This window comes from Phyllobates terribilis, unplaced genomic scaffold, assembly GCF_046119375.1.
Source record: "Phyllobates terribilis strain yellow unplaced genomic scaffold, ASM4611937v1 Scaffold_1__5_contigs__length_1240528914, whole genome shotgun sequence".
Taxonomy (NCBI): domain Eukaryota; kingdom Metazoa; phylum Chordata; class Amphibia; order Anura; family Dendrobatidae; genus Phyllobates; species Phyllobates terribilis.
The window spans coordinates 95,675,038-95,694,362 of record NW_027362761.1 but is presented as its reverse complement, the minus strand read 5'-3'; the positions used below and the strand labels follow the sequence as shown (position 1 = coordinate 95,694,362).

Sequence of the window (19,325 nt, the reverse complement as noted above, 5' to 3'; positions counted from 1 at the left end):
ATCAGCCTTAAAAATGTAAAAGGCCAGATTAGACTTTGCCAGAAACATCTAATGAAGACTGCCCAGTTCTAGAAAATAATTTTTAGGACAGATGAAACTAAGATCAACCTGTATCAGAATGATGGGAAGAAGAAAGTATGGAGAAGGCTTTGAACAGCTTATGATCCAAAGCACACCACATCCTCTGTAAAACATGGTGGAGGCAGTATGATGACATGGGAATGCATGGCTTTAAATGACACTGGGTCACTAGTGTTGTTTGATGATGTGACTGAAGACAGAAGCAGCCGGTTGAATTCTGAAGTGTACATACAGAAAAGTGTATTTTTGACAGATTCTATTCACACTTATGGGGCGCAAAATACATCAGTCCTGTCATAATTTTTCTTTTTACAACACACATTGCGATTAGTTTTCAGTTGACAAAAAATTGGTAAAATAACGGACACCATAACAGAAGTACTATGGACCCTTTTATAGTCAAGAGGTCCATTGAGAGTAATTTGGGTCAGATAGATCTGACCAACCCTGGCATTAATTCTGTTTTTTTTGTGCCTAAATGGAACAGAAAATAGAATTCCTGATGCTGATGGGAACATAGCCTTACAAGTAATGAAAGCGGTGATACACTGTTCAGCAACCCAAGAGTGACAGACTGAAGAATATGTCATCATCTACACCATACATCTAGCAGTGCAGTGCTTAGAAGACTTGCTATGTTGTGTTTCAAAAGTGCCACTACTATTTAAATAGCCCCAGGGCCAGCGATAGCAAATGTCATGAGCCTCTTCATTCATAATACTTTCGAGAGGTGGAGGCACTGCCTGGGAGTACACACAGGAAAACTAGCAGAGAGTGGGAGTGACATAGGTGGGACTCACATTCAGAGTGAGAAGCTTTCCACACACTCCAGACATTACAGCACAGGCAGCCTCTGTGCTATCATCCCACACTCCCTAATCCCAGGGTTGGCAGCACAATCTCTACTAAACCTGGACTGAAAGGGATTCCTTATTCTTCTGGAAAGAAGGAAAAGCAAAGAAGAAAGAAGTTGGGTCTCACCTTGTCCTTCACCCCTCCTGCCCAGATACACAATCACACTTGGCAGTGCCATTTTCTTTTAAGTAGTGACCTAGAATTTGGAGACTCTACGGTACCATTAGCTATTCTCTCCTTCTCCAGCTCTGCTTCATGCTCTACAATGATGTTCCAAGTAGTTTGTGGATCTGTTTCGCAGTGACGGAATTGGGAGACAGTTTGTCTGGTGGGACTTGGAGAAGGGAAAAAAAAAGATCTACTGAGGTTTTTCTTTTTGGCTTGATTCCTTGGGTTGAAATATTGCAACGTGGATCACTAAGCAGAGGACTAGAACAGGTAAAGTCCTTAACTTTTTCTTAGTACATAAGTCAATGCTACATTTGTCATATCAGTCAATATAAAATGTTATGAGCTTGCTAACACTTCATAGATGTTGGACTGGGAACGTTTTGATGTTGATAGAACGTTAATTAACTATGATGACTGTATCTCATTAGCAACACAAAGCAACAGAAAGAAATGATGTTTTTTTTACAATGCAACTGGTAAATATTTAAAGATTGGAAAATTGTTTGATTTCTACATTAATGCAGAAATTTGCAAACACAATTACCGTGCATTGTAATTCTGGCGCATTAGTGGTGGTATCGATCAGTGAGATAAACTTTTCAGCCCAAGAAAACAACAATCTTAGTACCAAAGATGTAACAATCAGAATTAGAGGCGATTATGTGAGGAGAAAGTTGGCTACATTTATGGCCACAACTTAGATGCCCTGCTGAAAACTGGATCATCTGCTTCAGTAAAATGATCATAGAGTTACCTTGGTTCAGAATCACATTTCTTCTTCACTCATTCCTCAAGCAGGTATGAATATTAGGCAAATTGTTTTATTGGATTTATATCTATATTACAGAATAGGACTTAAGTTGATGATCACTCTAGGCTATTGATGGTTTTCAACAGTCTGATGGACAGGGGAAACTTTTGTTTGAGGACAGAAATAGCTCCTCCATTCAATGTATGTCTTGTAGATAAAAACAAGGGGACACAGTTGATCAGTAATAGAAATGAGAAAATATTAGATTTGTCTCCATTGATTCTTCCCCAACATTGTGAAGAACCTCAATTTTGAAGAATTGTCAGTAATTCGATGCATTTCATTCTTTTTTCAACTGATTCTCCTAGATGCAAATCTGTCCCAATGCCTGTTAATTAAGGTCAATTAGCCTTATATAGTGCATCTATTGAATTCTTAAAGGAATTTTCCTCTTAAACTTTTTTTTTTACTAATTTATGGTGGCGATGCCAAAAATAATAGTCATCTGTTAACCTCCCATGGTCCAGCACTGCATCGCTGCCACTGCTCTGATGCTTTTTGTACAGGGTGCAATGGTTACGTCATTTCAACAGTGCTGCAGCCAATCAGCCAGTCATTTAGCAATTTGGCAGAGACGCTGACCCCAGTGATTGGCTGCAGCGCTGTTGACATGCTGCCATTGCTGCAGACTCTACCCAATCACCAGAGCAGAGGCAAAAACACAGTGCTGGACCTGAGGAGAAGGAGTAGCAGTTGATTTTATTATTTTTTGCATGGCCACTGTGAAATAGTAAAAAAGACAGTTTCCAGATACTGACTGAAGTTTCTTTTACAAAATCAATGAAAACATTTAGAAATTGACCTTTCAGGGATATTTAAGGAGAGAGTTGAAAAAGTCTACACTGCTAAGGCAACTTCAAGGTTCCTGTCCTTGGCTGTGATGTAGTGTTAATATGTTCAGTGTGTTGACTTTGATGTAGTGTGGTCTTTGATGTCTGTCTGCTGCATCTTGAACAATTTTATTTGCGTTTCTCCGCAGTTTGAATAGAGGCAGCCTCACGTTCACCACACGTTCATTGCCTGCTCTTTGTAGTGGTTGTCTGTTTCCCACTACTGCTTAACCATCTCCCTGCAGATGTATGTAGAGAGAATGCAGGGTGTTACTACTGGTGCCACCCACTTGCTATCCGAGAGCCCTGCAGCCATTCCTGCTACAATTCCCAACAATCACTCTGCTTAGTACATTTATAGGGCATGCATAACACTATCTATACTAAGTATCGTCTAAGGACTAACTCAACAGTATAGAGTAAAAGTCACTTGAACTAATAGTTCACACTTTCCAAGCTAATATATTTATCTCCTACTAGATGGTGGCTCGATTCTAACGCATCGGGTATTCTAGAATATGTATGCGGACGACCGGGCGCGACTAATCAGCGAAGCAGTGTTTAAATGGGTTGTGCACTACTTTAAATTAACCCCTCGATGTATCCCCCCGGGGCCCCTAATGAATTTTGTAATTACGTCATGTTGTCAATACTGCTTGTGACAACATCGCTGACCACGCACAGCCAGCACGTAATTCCCCCGGCTGCAGCCGGCTCTTGCTTCCGCTTACATCACAACTATTTGCGGCTGCAGCCAGGGGTCTCCTGTTCTGCGTACCACGGTGAATGACGGGCTGTGGGCGGGGTTATCCCCCATCGTGTCACACCCAGCATCCACCGCGCGCTTTGTCTCTGCCGCGACCAGTCAGAGAAGCGGTGTTTTAAATTTCGCGCCAATATCGCTGACTGGTCGCGGCCGGCGAACCGTGTTAGTGAGGACTAGCGCCGGTCATCTCCCGGCTGCATTGCCGCTGACCTCCATGCGGCTACCGTCGGGAGATCAGTGGCTAGGGCCGCTGATCTCCCGACGGCAAGTGTGAAGGGAGGACGGGGAGCGGCGCCGCCTAGGCCGCCGGTCGGGGTACTTCTGCTGCGAGCAGCCGGTCTTCTCCCGGCTGCATCGCCGCTGACCTCTGTGCGGCAGATGAGCCGCCAACGGCCGCCATCTTGTTCTGAAATCCCGCGTTTCTGATTGGCCACGGCCGGACCAATCAGCGATGCGGGATTTCCTGGACGGACAGACAGACAGACGGGATAAGCCGATTATATAGTAGATAATATTTATTATTTTTATTATTGTTATTATTTTGAAATTTATAAAGAAAGTTTTGCTTCAATTCATTTATAAAAAAACCCCATCAAACTAGTTTTTGATTATCTGGAAAAAGGCCTGAGACCCATTTTTAATCTGATCCCAACAAGAGCAATAGTTTTCAGAGTTTTGTAATATTACGTTGCATAATGAAAGGTCTTCCAATTTTCTCATATATCGTAATTTGTGCTTTAAATTGAAAGTTTACAACATATCTTCTTGCTGTCAATGAAAGCAAATTTGCCCGGACTATATTCTGACTGCTTCTTTAAGAGTCTGTCTACACAGAACGTTTTTACTGAAGAAATTATAGACAGTAAACCCACAATATTTTACTCTGCTTGTGTTGTAAATTACATTTTATGAATTTTTATCAAGACATTGTGGAGAAAACACAGTGTAAATAGATTTCACATCCTAGGCGTGTAAATTTATGCTGCAAATGTTCACCCTGGATTTCCCCCTTAGTAATGCAAAGGGTGAAGTTGGTAGCACATCCACAGCTTTTGCCCAGTGGAAACCACAACAATGAAACCAGAGCAGGTTTTGCAGATGTGTAGGTGAAATTCCATCTGATTAGCTCCAAATTTATCCTTCAGCAGGGAAAAGACCCCAAACACACAGGGAATGTCATTAAGAACTATCTTCAGTGTAAAGAGAAGCAAGGAGCCCTGGAAGTGACGATGTGGCCTCCATAGAGCTCTGATCTCAACATCATCGAGTCTGTCTGGAATTACTTGATGAGACATAAGGATTTGCGCTACATCCACATAGGATCTGTGGTTAGTTCTCCAAGATGTTTGGAATACCCACCCTGCTGAGCTCCTTCAAAAACTAAGTGCAAGTATACCCAGAAGGATTGATACAGCTTTGAAGGCAAAAGGTCGTCAAACCAAATATTGATTGGATTTCGATTTCTCTTTTGTTGATTCACTTTACATTTTTTTAATTGATAAAAAATGAACTAGCATTTCCATTTTTAAAAGCATTTTTTACTTTGCAGCATTTTTTCCACACCTGCCTAAAAGTTTTGCACAGTACTTTAATTTTGCTGTGGGATTTCCACAGCAAATATTCCCCATGTGACCATATCCTTAAATGTATTAGAGTTCAGTTGAAGCAAGCTTTTCAGCCAAGGGTCTAACTGTGGTTACACTAGGCATGTGCCCAAGTTGTTGTCATGTCAACGAGTTGCTTTGCCTTGGCCGGTATACAGCATTTAGACACAATAATAGCAGTGATCTGAAAATTGTCCTACATTTATCAAAAATGGCAAGTCAACTCCTCCACTCCATCTTTATCAAATGTAACAACATAATGCAAAATTTGGCACAAAATTATGTCAGCACAACTTTTCAAGCATGGTAGTAAACTTCCCAATGTTAGATAAAAGCAGGAGACCAAAAATTGTTAATTGAAGGGGATGTCAAGGGCTATTGGTGACTATTTATAATGATTGCTTATATACAGTATCATCAACATTATCATCACTGTCCCCATTGGGACTCAAAATCTGAATTTTCCATCATTATGTCTTTGGGGTGTGGGAGGAAACACAAACACAAGCTTCTTGCATATGTTCTCCTTGGTGAGATTTAAACTTAGGACCTCAGCCCAGCAAAGCAACAGTGTTAACTACTTAGCCACCATAACTATCTTTAGGATGGGTCATCATCAGGTTTTGAGGTTCATTCTCCCGGCACTAACACCAATCTGAGGCTGTGGGCTCTGGCAGCAGCAGGATATAAATATTGATAGGAACTGCACTGCACAGCTCCATTCAATGTGCAGCGGCTACTGCAGTGTCCTGCAGATCAGCTCATACTCAAAAGGGAATGGAACGGACAGCTCCTGCAGGAAATTATGCTTCATTTGCCGTCATGTCGAGAACAGCTCTTCCTCTTCTGCTCTGCAGACGTCATGCTGATGGACAGCTGGCTCCCTGCAGTTAGGCAATAGGGAGAAGGCTGTCAATCAGCATGACATCAGCAGTGACAACCTGTCACCAGAGCAGAGCGGAGGAGAAGAAGCTGCATTATCGATGTGACAACATTAGAAGCTGCGGAATCGCTCTCAGGAGCCGTCCATGACTGCTTTGAGCCCGTGGAGATCAGTGCTGAACAGAACTGACAGTTAGCTCGCAATTACCTGCCTGTAAGTTCTTAGGCCCGTAAGAAAAAAATAAAATAGTCCAGGATAACTCCTTTAACTAGCGATATTAGCTCAGCCAGACACATAGTGACAGCTGTTCCATGATATGTGCCCCGCTTTGGTTTACACCAGTGTTTCCCAAATCCAGTGCTCAAGGCCCCCCAACGGGTCATGTCTTCAGGATTTCCTTAGTATTGCACAGGTGATGGAATTAATTACTAGCAATACATCAGAAATTGACACAGGTTCTCTATAGGGCTATAGGATATCCACAAATAATGATCTATTGAGGGGCCTTGAGGAATGGAGTTGAGAAACACTGGTGTAGCGCATGGTTTGGCTGGTGGAATGGGATGCCCTTTATTCAGCTTTGGGAGGGACATAGTTTTCTTAAAGGGGTTTACCGTTTTGAAATTGAAAATCTATGTGGGTCTTTATGAGCCTCCAATATGTCTATGATTAAGACTGTAGGCTGACAGTTATTACCTGGTGAGATATGACCACATCCCTGGATCTCATGGAAAATGCATTGTGTTGCAATTGTCAGCTTTAGGTGCTCTCCTATAGATGGGACAATATCACCAAGTGCAGAATTACCAATGTATGGATTCATCTATATTATTCTGCCTTCACTATTATTCACTCCATATAATAATAATTTGTAGCCTATGTTAATAACTTTAGCCTAGTGTTCCAGTGCACTACATGTTTTATGTCCAGCATCAAAGCCTGACCTGTTGCTCTTATGCTTTCCCTTCTCTTGCTACATACAATGTCACTTTCTCTGACGGCGATATCCAGTTGCCAGGATGCGAGGTTTAAGGTCAAGTAGTCACAAGCTTCTTATAGCCTGCAGCATCTACAATCAGTTCTCCTTCTGTAGCATTTAATGGCCATTAAAAGGGTATTTCCTGGTTTACACTTCACATTTTCAATGTCACATTTATGGCTTTGTGCCAGTCAATATGTCGAATGGCGTTATTATAGTCATGAACATACTTAGATTAGTCTCCACAACGGAGCAAATGTATCCTATAGTGACATATTTCTGGAGCTATACCTTAGAGAGGCCTAATACTGCACACTATTTCATGACACTCTTAAATATTATACACCAATTTTTTTACTATAGTGGCAATGCCTAGTAGGTAATTATATTTTGTGCAATGCCTACTTGGAGGTGGTGCAGAATAGCAACAGCCTTGTAGAAGGACCCAGTATGGTGATAAAAGCCGAGAGGGTAAGCAGTATCTGCAGTGGGCACGAACAGTAGAGAGACCCTGTGCAAGAACAGAATAGGTGCCTGATGCTTTCCAGGGTCTCCCCAGTTATCGTGAGTCATGACATTCTTTAGCTCGGTCTTTTATATGAAATAGGGATGGGCAGTCCGGCTCTTTTTGCTGATCTGGCTCTGTTCTATTGGATCCTAAATGGATCCCTATTAAATTTGTGTTCACAATAGGTGACCACATACTTAAAATGATGTTAATGTGGCCGAAACCCAGCCCACCCATGGCTGAAACTCCACTTACTTGCAGTTAACCAATTGAATTGATGAGCGGGCAGAGTTTGGCTAGGGTGGGCAGAGTTACATCCGCTGGACACCAGAATTTTGAACCCAGTGAGAGCCAGTCAGTGAATTTAGTGGCTCTCATTGGGGTGCCGGCTCCCATTGTTCACAGCAGAGAGCTGACTCTTTGTCATGATTTGTTCGTGAACCACCCATCACTAATATGGCAACAGGAAGCTACTTTGAAGGTGTCAGTGAGCTCCATAACCTACTGAGTCTCTGTACAGCTGCACAAGGTATGTCCGTCCCTGGGCAGTATATCATGTATCATCTGGATATCCATCCTAAGCGTTTATTCAATACCAGACGTTAGAGAAAAATCCCTAGGAGCAGAGTTTTCGTTGTTTAGAAGAACTTTTTAACAGTCACCATCCCATGACATGAGGGTCATAGTATTATCCAATGTGTGATAAAATAATAACTGACATAATTAATAAAGAAAAGCACAGCCATTGTATAAATCTTCCACAAGTTGTAATAGACATAATAAAGAAAGGACAGTTTCTCGTGAAGCAGGTATCAGGTTTCCAGCTGCTTACAGTCACATCCAGACATCCCCCAAGCCTTTCTTGCCCTAGAACTCTTTAACCAGATGTGTTTTAAAGCTATAATATGGTCCATTTTAGATTTTTTTGCCTTTTTTTTAGTTCACAGATGTTTTAGTGTTTACAATGAAACATTGATTCGCCTATTAATATTTAAAGTGGTCACCACCATTTCTGCTTCTCATCATTTGTACTTTGTATCAATAATGCTGGCAAATTAATTATACACATAAAAGCTCCAAGAATTGGTACTTCTACGTTATATGGAAATCTTGGGAACACACAGAAAAAGTAAATAAGCCTCAAGAACCCATTGATGGCTATCTATATTTTTCAACCGTTATATAGTACTCATAGACTCAGGTGTATGAAGCCCAATTTGTATGTCCATAAATCACAGTTTTATCAGCAGGAGATTATCACTAGAGGACTAGTAAACCTGTTCTTCACTTTCATGAGCTTTCCATAATCCCGCCTCCACCAATGATTGGCAGCTTTCGGCCTATACACAGTGAACTCAGAAATCTGTCAATCAGTGGTGTGGGCAGGGTTATACTGGTAGATCTTCAGCAGATAAAACAGCTATTTTATCAAGATTGTGGCAAGCAGCAAAGTAAGTGATAGATCACTGGAATCAGGGTATCTGCCCCTACATCTTGTTGCTCTCAAATGGGGTAGCAAAATCCTGGTGACAGATTTCCTTCAATGACAACTCTTCACCACTCCTTGTATGATTATTTTAGTAAATGTTTCTACTTGCCATAAAATAACAATGCAGCAGCAGATTTTCTTATAACTCTACATTGTGCTTCTTTGTTGTTCCTCCCATCAATCCTTTCATGAATATATTGACAAGAGGGTGTATAAATTCTCCTTGAAAAGGGGCGTGTCCCTACAGAGTCGGACATTGGCTGCGCTCATAGGCCAGTGTCACAGTGTAGAGACACACCCTCTACTGGTAGCACTTAGCTGGCAGTTCATTCAGAAATATCAAGGAGGAACAAAATAAAAGAGAGCTGAAAAGTTTCCTTTAAATTATAAAACTCTGCAGCCACCACTGGGGCAGTATACAGTGTACAAAGATTTTTCAAATAATTTGTATAAATATTGTATAAATATGATGTACTAGTTATTTTAACACCATGGAGTACACATCAACATCAACCACAGTTATTGCTTAGTACTAGAGACAAGTGGATCTTTTGAAATTCAAATTTACCAACTTTTTTTTGGCAAATAAATTCAAGCAAATCTCAATACTGGAAAGCTTGTAACTCCTCAGAAAATATACAGGAGAGTGAGAGGATCCCACTGGCCATAAGAGCTTACACTCTACAGGAGAGAGAGAGAACCACGCTGACCTTAAGGGCATAAACTCTACAGGAGAGAGAGAGAGGATCCTGCTGACTATAAGAGCTTACACTCTATAGGAGAAAGGACCCGGCTGACCATAAGAGCTTACACTCTACAGGAGAGAGAGAGAACCACGCTGACCTTAAGGGCATAAACTCTACAGGAGAGAGAGAGAGGATCCTGCTGACTATAAGAGCTTACACTCTATAGGAGAAAGGACCCGGCTGACCATAAGAGCTTACACACTACGGAAGAGAGAGAGAGGACCATGCTGACCTTAAGGGCATATACTCTACAGGAGAGAGAGATAGAGGATCCTGCTGACTATAAGAGCTTACACTCTATTGGAGAAAGGACCCTGCTGACCATAAGAGCTTACACACTACGGAAGAGAGAGAGAGAGAGGACCATGCTGACCTTAAGGGCATATACTCTACAGGAGAGAGAGAGAGGATCCTGCTGACTATAAGAGCTTACACTCTATTGGAGAAAGGACCCTGCTGACCATAAGAGCTTACACACTACGGAAGAGAGAGAGAGAGAGGACCATGCTGACCTTAAGGGCATATACTCTACAGGAGAGAGAGAGGATCCTGCTGACTATAAGAGCTTACACTCTATAGGAGAAAGGACCCGGCTGACCATAAGAGCTTACACACTACAGGAGAGAGAGAGAGGACCATGCTGACCTTAAGGGCATATACTCTACAGGAGAGAGAGAGAGGATCCTGCTGACTATAAGAGCTTACACTCTATAGGAGAAAGGACCCTGCTGACCATAAGAGCTTACACTCTATTAGAGAGAGGATCCTGCTGACTATAAGAGCTTACACTCTATCGGAGAAAGGACCCTGCTGACCATAAGAGCTTACACACTACGGAAGAGAGAGAGAGAGAGGACCATGCTGACCTTAAGGGCATATACTCTACAGGAGAGAGAGAGGATCCTGCTGACTATAAGAGCTTACACTCTATAGGAGAAAGGACCCGGCTGACCATAAGAGCTTACACACTACAGGAGAGAGAGAGAGGACCATGCTGACCTTAAGGGCATATACTCTACAGGAGAGAGAGAGAGGATCCTGCTGACTATAAGAGCTTACACTCTATAGGAGAAAGGACCCTGCTGACCATAAGAGCTTACACACTACGGAAGAGAGAGAGAGAGAGAGGACCATGCTGAACTTAAGGGCATATACTCTACAGGAGAGAGAGAGGATCCTGCTGACTATAAGAGCTTACACTCTATCGGAGAAAGGACCCTGCTGACCATAAGAGCTTACACACTATGGAAGAGAGAGAGAGAGAGGACCATGCTGACCTTAAGGGCATATACTCTACAGGAGAAAGAGAGGATCCTGCTGACTATAAGAGCTTACACTCTATAGGAGAAAGGACCCGGCTGACCATAAGAGCTTACACACTACAGAAGAGAGAGAGAGGACCATGCTGACCTTAAGGGCATATACTCTACAGGAGAGAGAGAGAGGATCCTGCTGACTATAAGAGCTTACACTCTATAGGAGAAAGGACCCTGCTGACCATAAGAGCTTACACACTACGGAAGAGAGAGAGAGAGAGGACCATGCTGACCTTAAGGGCATATACTCTACAGGAGAGAGAGAGGATCCTGCTGACTATAAGAGCTTACACTCTATAGGAGAAAGGACCCTGCTGACCATAAGAGCTTACACTCTATTAGAGAGAGGAACCTGCTGACCATAAGAGCTTACACACTACAGGAGAGAGAGAGGACCCTGCTGACCATAAGAGCTTACACTCTACAAGAGAGAGAGATGACCCTGCTGACCATAAGAGCTTACACTCTACAGGAGAGAGAGAGGACCCTGCTAACCATTAAAGCTTACACTCTACAGGAGAGAGGACCCTGCTGACCATAAGAGCTTACACTCTATAGTAGAGAAAGAGAGCTGCCACCGCTGACTATAGAAGCTTACACAATACAGGAGAGAGAGGACGCTGCTGACTATAAGAGATTACACTCTTCGGGAGAGAGATATTTACCCAGTAACTCTTGAGATGGAAAATTACTCTGCCGTGCAAATTGTGCTCTGCTAGGAACCGCTGATCTGTGATGGTCCAGGTGCTGACCACCACTGTACAACATATCATAATCCGCTAGATGTCATATCTGCAGGGCATTATAGAGAAGCATGCTCAGCAAGGCAATATGACGTTAGCCCACTCTCTGATGCTTACCATAGAGAGAAATGGTTCTGATCAAGTTTTTTTTTTTTTGCAAACCAAGAGAACCACAAATTAAATCTCAAAATGTTCGATTTTGTGTAAAACAGTGAATTTCAGGAAATTAATTTCAAAGTCGATCCTCCGCAGGTCACTCCACTCATCTCTATCTAGCACTAGTCAAGTAACGGAATAAAAATGTAATTTTCCTGTAATTGTGGCACTTTACTTGTAAGAATCCATTAAAATGCCTCATTGCTGCATTTAGGCTATGTGCCCACGTTGCGGAAATGAAGCATATTTTTTACGCTTCTCCCTAGCGGGAAAATCGCATGCGGATTTTACATGCGGTTTTCCCGCCAGGTAGAAGCGTTTGTGAGGCGTCTTTGCAGCGTCTTTGCATGCATTTCCGCATGCGGGTTATCAAGCACTTCTCCAAGTGATTTAAGCATCACTTGGAAAAGTGCTTGACAACTTGTTCACACTATATAAATCCATGCAACCGGCATGGATTTATATAGTGTGACCAAGTAATAGTTAAAAAAAAAGAATCAGAATGGTAAAAAATAAAAAAATAAAGTTTATACTCACCTACCGATGCATTCTGTGCCCCGTCCGGAGTCTTGAGCGGCTCACGCTGTTGTGTGCAGGACCTTCGGTGACGTCATTGAGTCATGTGATGGGTCACATGACTCAATGACGTGGCAGGTCCTTCAGACAACAGCGCGACGGCGTGAAAACACCGGGAAGACATCAGAAGATAAGTATAAACTTTATTTTATTCTTTTTTTTTACAGGTTCTTTGGTACCCAGGTCTGGATGAGAGTCTCCTCTCCTCCAGACTTGGGTACCATCCGTACATTGATTCCATGTGCGGAAACGCAAAATTAATGAACATGCTGCGGATTTTTGACCGCAGCATATACGCTGCGGAAAAATCCGCAGCATGGGCATTAACATTGCGGAATGCCATTGGGGACCATGGGGTGCGGATATACATGCGTTTTACAAGCGTTTACGCTGCGGAAATTCCACAGCATATACGCTTGTAATACGCAACGTGGGCACGCAGCCTTAGATAAAATATTGTCACAGAGTAACAAAGTATAACAGACTTTACATACAGGAGCCTAGAAATAAAGCCAAAATATACAACATGTAATTAACATTTTTTCTCTAAAAGACATCTGTATTTTTCCAAACAAGTTTAAACCATTAGCCTTGTAAATTTATTACAGATCTTTGCCAAATTTAGGTGCAAAGTATACTGAAAGCGTCGTCCTCAGGGTTTGTTGTTTAATTGTATTATTAGGTTGAGTCTTAATCTTGTTGATGTCGCTACTGTTTTCATTTGGCATATGAATACATTATGGGAGATTTGGTAATACTGAATTTACCCAATATGTTTTTGCATAAGGGCTGGCTTTTTACTTTCCTGGCACTATAAACTCGAGGAATTGACTTCATTAAAAACATGTAAAGAGATCCTATATGTTTTGCATTATTTGGCTCATATGGCTAAGCATGAAATTTGCACTGGGACTGACTGATAATTTGGGAGGCGTTACTTACATGCATGTATGTATGTATGTGCCATAGCTATAGCCACTACTATATGGATATAAAAATGGAAATATACAGTACAGACCAAAAGTTTGGACACACCTTCTCATTTAAAGATTTTTCTGTGTTTTCATGACTATGAAAATTGTACATTCACCCTGAAGGCATCAAAACTATGAATTAACACATGTGGAATTATATACTTAACAAAAAAGTGTGAAACAACTGAAAATATGTCTTATATTCTAGGTTCTTCAAAGTAGCCACCTTTTGCTTTGATGACTGCTTTGCACACTCTTGGCATTCTCTTGATGAGCTTCAAGAGGTAGTCACCGGAAATGGTTTTCACTTCACAGGTGTGCCCTGTCAGGTTTAATAAGTGGGATTTCTTGCCTTATAAATGGGGTTGGGACCATCAGTTGTGTTGTGCAGAAGTCTGGTGGATACACAGCTGATAGTCCTACTGAATAGACTGTTAGAATTTGTATTATGGCAAGAAAAAAGCAGCTAAGTAAAGAAAAACGAGTGGCCATCATTACTTTAAGAAATGAAGGTCAGTCAGTCCGAAAAATTAGGAAAACTTTGAAAGTGTCCCCAAGTGCAGTTGCAAAAAAGCATCAAGCGCTACAAAGAAACTGGCTCACATGAGGACCGCCCCAGGAAAGGAAGACCAAAAGTCACCTCTGCTTCTGAGGATAAGTTTATCCGAGTCACCAGCCTCAAAAATCACAGGTTAACAGCAGTTCAGATTAGAGACCAGGTCAATGCCACATGGAGTTCTAGCAGCAGACACATCTCTTCAACAACTGTTAAGAGGATACTTTGTGCAGCAGGCCTTCATGGTAAAATAGCTGCTAGGAAACCACTGCTAAGGACAGGCAACAAGCAGAAGAGACTTGTTTGGGCTAAAGAACACAAGGAAGGGACATTAGACCAGTGGAAATCTATGCTTTGGTCTGATGAGTCCAAATTTGAGATCTTTGGTTCCAACCACCGTGTCTTTGTGCGACGCAGAAAAGGTGAACGATTGGACTCTACATGCCTGGTTCCCACCGTGAAGCATGGAAAAGGAGGTGTGATGGTGTGGGGGTGCTTTACTGGTGACACTGGTGGGGATTTATTCAAAATTGAAGGCATACTGAACCAGCATGGCTACCACAGCATCTTGCAGCGGCATGCTATTCCATCTGGTTTGCGTTTAGTTGGATCATCATTTATTTTTCAACAGGACAATGACCCCAAACACACCTCCAGGCTGTGTAAGTGCTATTTTACCAAGAAGGAGAGTAATGGGGGGCTACTCCAGATGACCTGGCCTCCACAGTCACCAGACCTGAACCCAATCGAGTTGGTTTGGGGTGAGCTGGACCGCAGAGTGAAGGAAAAAGGGCCAACAAGTGCTAAGCATCTCTGGGAACTCCTTCAAGATTATTGGAAGACCATTTCCGGTGACCTGCTCTTGAAGCTCATCAAGAGAATGCCAAGAGTGTGCAAAGCAGTCATCAAAGCAAAAGGTGGCTACTTTGAAGAACCTAGAATATAAGACATATTTTCAGTTGTTTCACACTTTTTTGTTAACTATATAATTCCACATGTGCTAATTCATAGTTTTGATGCCTTCAGTGTGAATGTACAATTTTCATAGTCATGAAAATACAGAAAAATCTTTAAATGAGAAGGTGTGTCCAAACTTTTGGTCTGTACTGTATGCTGTATTGTTATAAGCCTATTGAAATACGGTATATTATACACAGCTCAACAATAACATTGCAACCCCAGGAAGGAAAATTCATGGAATTATGAAAATCACAGGATCGAAATACATGTTAATAATGTGCAAATAATGAAAAAAATAGTTACAAAATTTCAAAACATTTCAACTTATTTAATGAGTGTGAAGAACAAGTGCAGAAATACATGAACTTACATGCCTTGGCATAATTGGACATGTAGCCTCCATAAAAAAACTCTGGGTATCATTGAGTCCAAAACAAAGGCGGGACTCAACGCTGAACAGGATAGACCTCCATTGACATCTTACCCTGCACCATGATAGCCTTTGAGAGTGCAGGTGTGAGGTCAATGGAAGACCTGTAGCTGGATATCTGGCTCGTAGCAAGGGGCGTACATAGCATTCATGGGGCCCCATAGCAGAAGTTCAAATTGGGCCCCCCCCCAAAAAAAATGTAAATAATTGTCAGGGTCACAGAAGAGCAAATCTCACAACCTTCCAGCCTTTACATAGTAATTTTCCTCTTGCTGACGTCCTAGGCCCCTCTTTCATTGTCACATAAAGTGTGATACCAACAAAAGTGTCCCCAAACACAGTATGATATCCCCATGGTGAATTCCTCCATATGCGCAGTATAATGACCCTACTGTACCTCACCTCAACTCCCAGAGCAAAGTTTGCTGACCCCAACACAGTATGATCCCCCAATTGTGAGCCCTAGAGCTAGAGAGGATGGTAGGTAATAAGGGAGGGTGTTATACATAATAAAAGATGAAACTATATGTCAGGAATTCCACCCACACACAGTCAGGAACGACACCGGGGAGATCACGCAATATCTCACCGTGCCGTCACGCTGTCAGTATTTCGTCCGGAGTCGCGAGCACGCGATCCAGACTACTCTCTACGAAGGTATCGGTAAGCGACCAGTGAGAGTATGGTGTAACACCCTGGGTTCCACAGCCTGGAATCCATGTTTAACACCCTCTGTATGGTCACTGTCAGCTTCACGATAGCCCAATTATTAATACTCTCTGCCACCACCGGCCGAGCTTAAAATATAATACAGGCCTGGCCAGACGCCTGCGTTTTGGTAGCGTATATGGCTTCGGGGGAGGGAACGATTACAGAACAAAAGAAACAGAACTATTAAGTTTTATATTTAATCCAAAAGGGAGGCAGTGTTTAGGAAAAATATATACATAAGGATGTTACAAAGGGGACATTAAAATACCTAGGCAGTTACCTAAAATAAAACAGGATAAAAAAGTGAAACTTACACTATAAAGTTCGCTGCGACGACTCAATATAGGTGGAGGAGGGGCTCCCCCGTTGGAATATGCTGTTATTGAACAGGACCCGTTGCTTATAATTGTTATTCCCCCCTGGCAATGAGTGCTCCTGTACTGTCCATGAGTTCTCTTATACCTAAGGGGAGATCTGGCCACACGCCCCTTGTGGTGACATAATGTGGGCCGGTCCCCAGGGTGTACATTTTTATTAAAAACGCTAACTTCTGTGATAACTCATCGCTCGTTGATCGCAGAAGCTTGCAAACTATGCCATTTTTTCCCTTATGATCTTATCTGTATTTAGATATCACACATCACATAGCTGCAGTCTGCCATTCTGGTGTTTTTGCGCTACAGCTCCCTGATTTTGGTTACAGCCCTGGAAAACTACCTATACATTCCTGGGCTGATTTGGTCACTGCACATATGGGTCCCGTTACTGTCGGACCTATGGAACTCGCAAGATTTCATATTTCATATCGGAGTCAGTGCGTCTAGAAATTTTCCTTTGAGCCTTGGGAAGCAGCTTCAACAGTTTCACGTAAATTAGTGCAAGCCTGCGTTTAAATTACCTCCTACGTCTTTCAGAGACAAGATGCTTGCTTCCTAACGAAGTTCTAACACTCCTTGGCTGGCCTTGTTTGCATAAACTATTTCCCAGGCGTGTGCTAATTGGGGCTTTTGTGCTGAGCAGAAGGGGAATAAGGGAGGGGGGTGAACATCTATGTCAGGCAGATATGGACGAACATTTCCCCGATATTAATATTTTATAATATTCCTGACACTATATAACTAAGGACAGCGCTATATACATAATAAGCGAGTACACTAAATACTAAGGGAGTATGCTATACATAATAAGTGAGTACACTATGTACTAAGGGACTGTGCTATACATAATACGGCTACATTCCAGCATCTGTGTGCAGTGTCAGTGTGCTGCCCTGTTTTACAGATGCACTGAGCATGTCCTATTCTAATCCTCAAAATCGGATCAGAACAGGACATTCTCTGAGGCTCACAGATCTCATTCCCAGATCCGCGATTTTCATGGATGTGTGAATGGATCTATAAAACTCTACTGTATAAGTCCGTGGACCATCCGATAAAAAAATCTGACATTTCACACAAATGTGAGAATGCAGCCTAAGGGATTTTACATGTAACATTATCACTCCAAGTCAGACAACGCAGATACGGAATAATATTTACATCCAGGCACTTACCGCTGACGTCTCGTCTGATCAGAGTCGGTTTCTGCTGCTTCTTCTCCATCTGGTCAGACCTTCATGCCGACATCTCCCAGTCACAATTCATCTTGTCATGATGATCTCCAGCCTAGATAATAACAAGGTCACATACAGTACAGACCAAAAGTTTGGACACACCTTCTCATTTAAAGATTTTTCTGTATTTTCATGACTATGAAAATTGTACATTCACACTGAAGGCATCAAAACTATGAATCAACACATGTGGAATTATATACTTAACAAAAGAGTGTGAAACAACTGAAATATGTCTTATATTCTAGGTTCTTCAAAGTAGCCACCTTTTGCTTTGATGACTGCTTTGCACACTCTTGGCATTCTCTTGATGAGCTTCAAGAGGTAGTCACCGGAAATGGTTTTCACTTCACAGGTGTGCCCTGTCAGGTTTAATAAGTGGGATTTCTTGCCTTATAAATGGGGTTGGGACCATCAGTTGTGTTGTGCAGAAGTCTGGTGGATACACAGCTGATAGTCCTACTGAATAGACTCTTAGAATTTGTATTTTGAGTGCAAAACTCCCTTGCTGATGGAAGGAGTTTTGCACTCAAAATCTCACGATATATGGCCCCATTCATTCTTTCATGTACATGGATCAGTCGTCCTGGTCCCTTGGCAGAGAAACAGCCCCAAAGCATGATGTTGCTACCCCCATGCTTCACAGTAGGTATAGTGTTCTTTGGATGCAACTCAGCATTCTTTCTCCTCCAAACACGACGAGTTGTGTTTCTACCAAACAGTTTTACTTTGGTTTCATCTGACTATATGACATTCTCCCAATACTTCTGGTTCATCCAAATTCTCTCTAGCAAACTTCAGACGGGCCCGGACATGTAATGGCTTAAGCAGGGGGACATGTCTGGCACTGCAGGATCTGAGTCCCTGGCGGTGTAGTGTGTTACTGATGGTAGCCTGTGTAACATTGGTTCCAGCTCTCTGCAGGTCATTCACTAGGTCCCCCTGTGTGGTTCTGGGATTTTTGCTCACCATTCTTGAGATCATTTTGACCCTACGGGGTGAGATCTTGTGTGGAGCCCCAGATCAAGGGAGATTATCAGTGGTCTTGTATGTCTTCCATTTTCTAATTATTGCTCTCACAGTTGATTTCTTCACACCAAGCTGCTTGCCTATTGCAGATTCAGTCTTCCCAGCCTGGTGCAGGGCTGCAATTTTGTTTTTGGTGTCCTTCGACAGCTCTTTCGTCTTCACCATAGTGGAGTTTGGAGTGTGACTGTTTGAGGCTGCGGACAGATGTCTTTTATACTATTATGTGCCAGTACCACAGGTAATGAGTGGAGGACAGAGGAGCCTCTTAAAGAAGAAGTTACAGGTCTGTGAGAGACAGAAATTTTGCTTGTTTGTAATTGACCAAATACTTATTTTCCACCAAAATTTGAAAAAAAATTCTTTCCAAATCAGACAATGTGATTTTCAGGATTTGTTTTCTCATAGTTGAGGTCTACCTATGATGTCAATTACAGGCCTCTCTCATCTTTTTAAGTGGGAGAACTTGCACAATTGGTGGCTGACTAAATACTTTTTTTGCCAACTGTATATGGAAATGGGGACACAATAGGTTGAACATG

General features: G+C 42.2%; 1 protein-coding gene across 5 annotated transcripts in view; it reads left to right on the top strand.

Moving 5' to 3' along the window:
• The first annotated feature begins 865 nt into the window (after positions 1-865).
• LPAR1 (lysophosphatidic acid receptor 1) overlaps positions 866-19,325 on the top strand; it is a 205,278-nt gene continuing 186,818 nt past the window's right edge. For all 5 annotated transcript variants that reach the window (XM_073664790.1, XM_073664799.1, XM_073664761.1 and 2 more), the window contains exon 1: positions 866-1,374. The gene's annotated coding sequence lies outside the window, so the exon portion shown is untranslated. The remainder of the gene's footprint in view (positions 1,375-19,325) is intronic.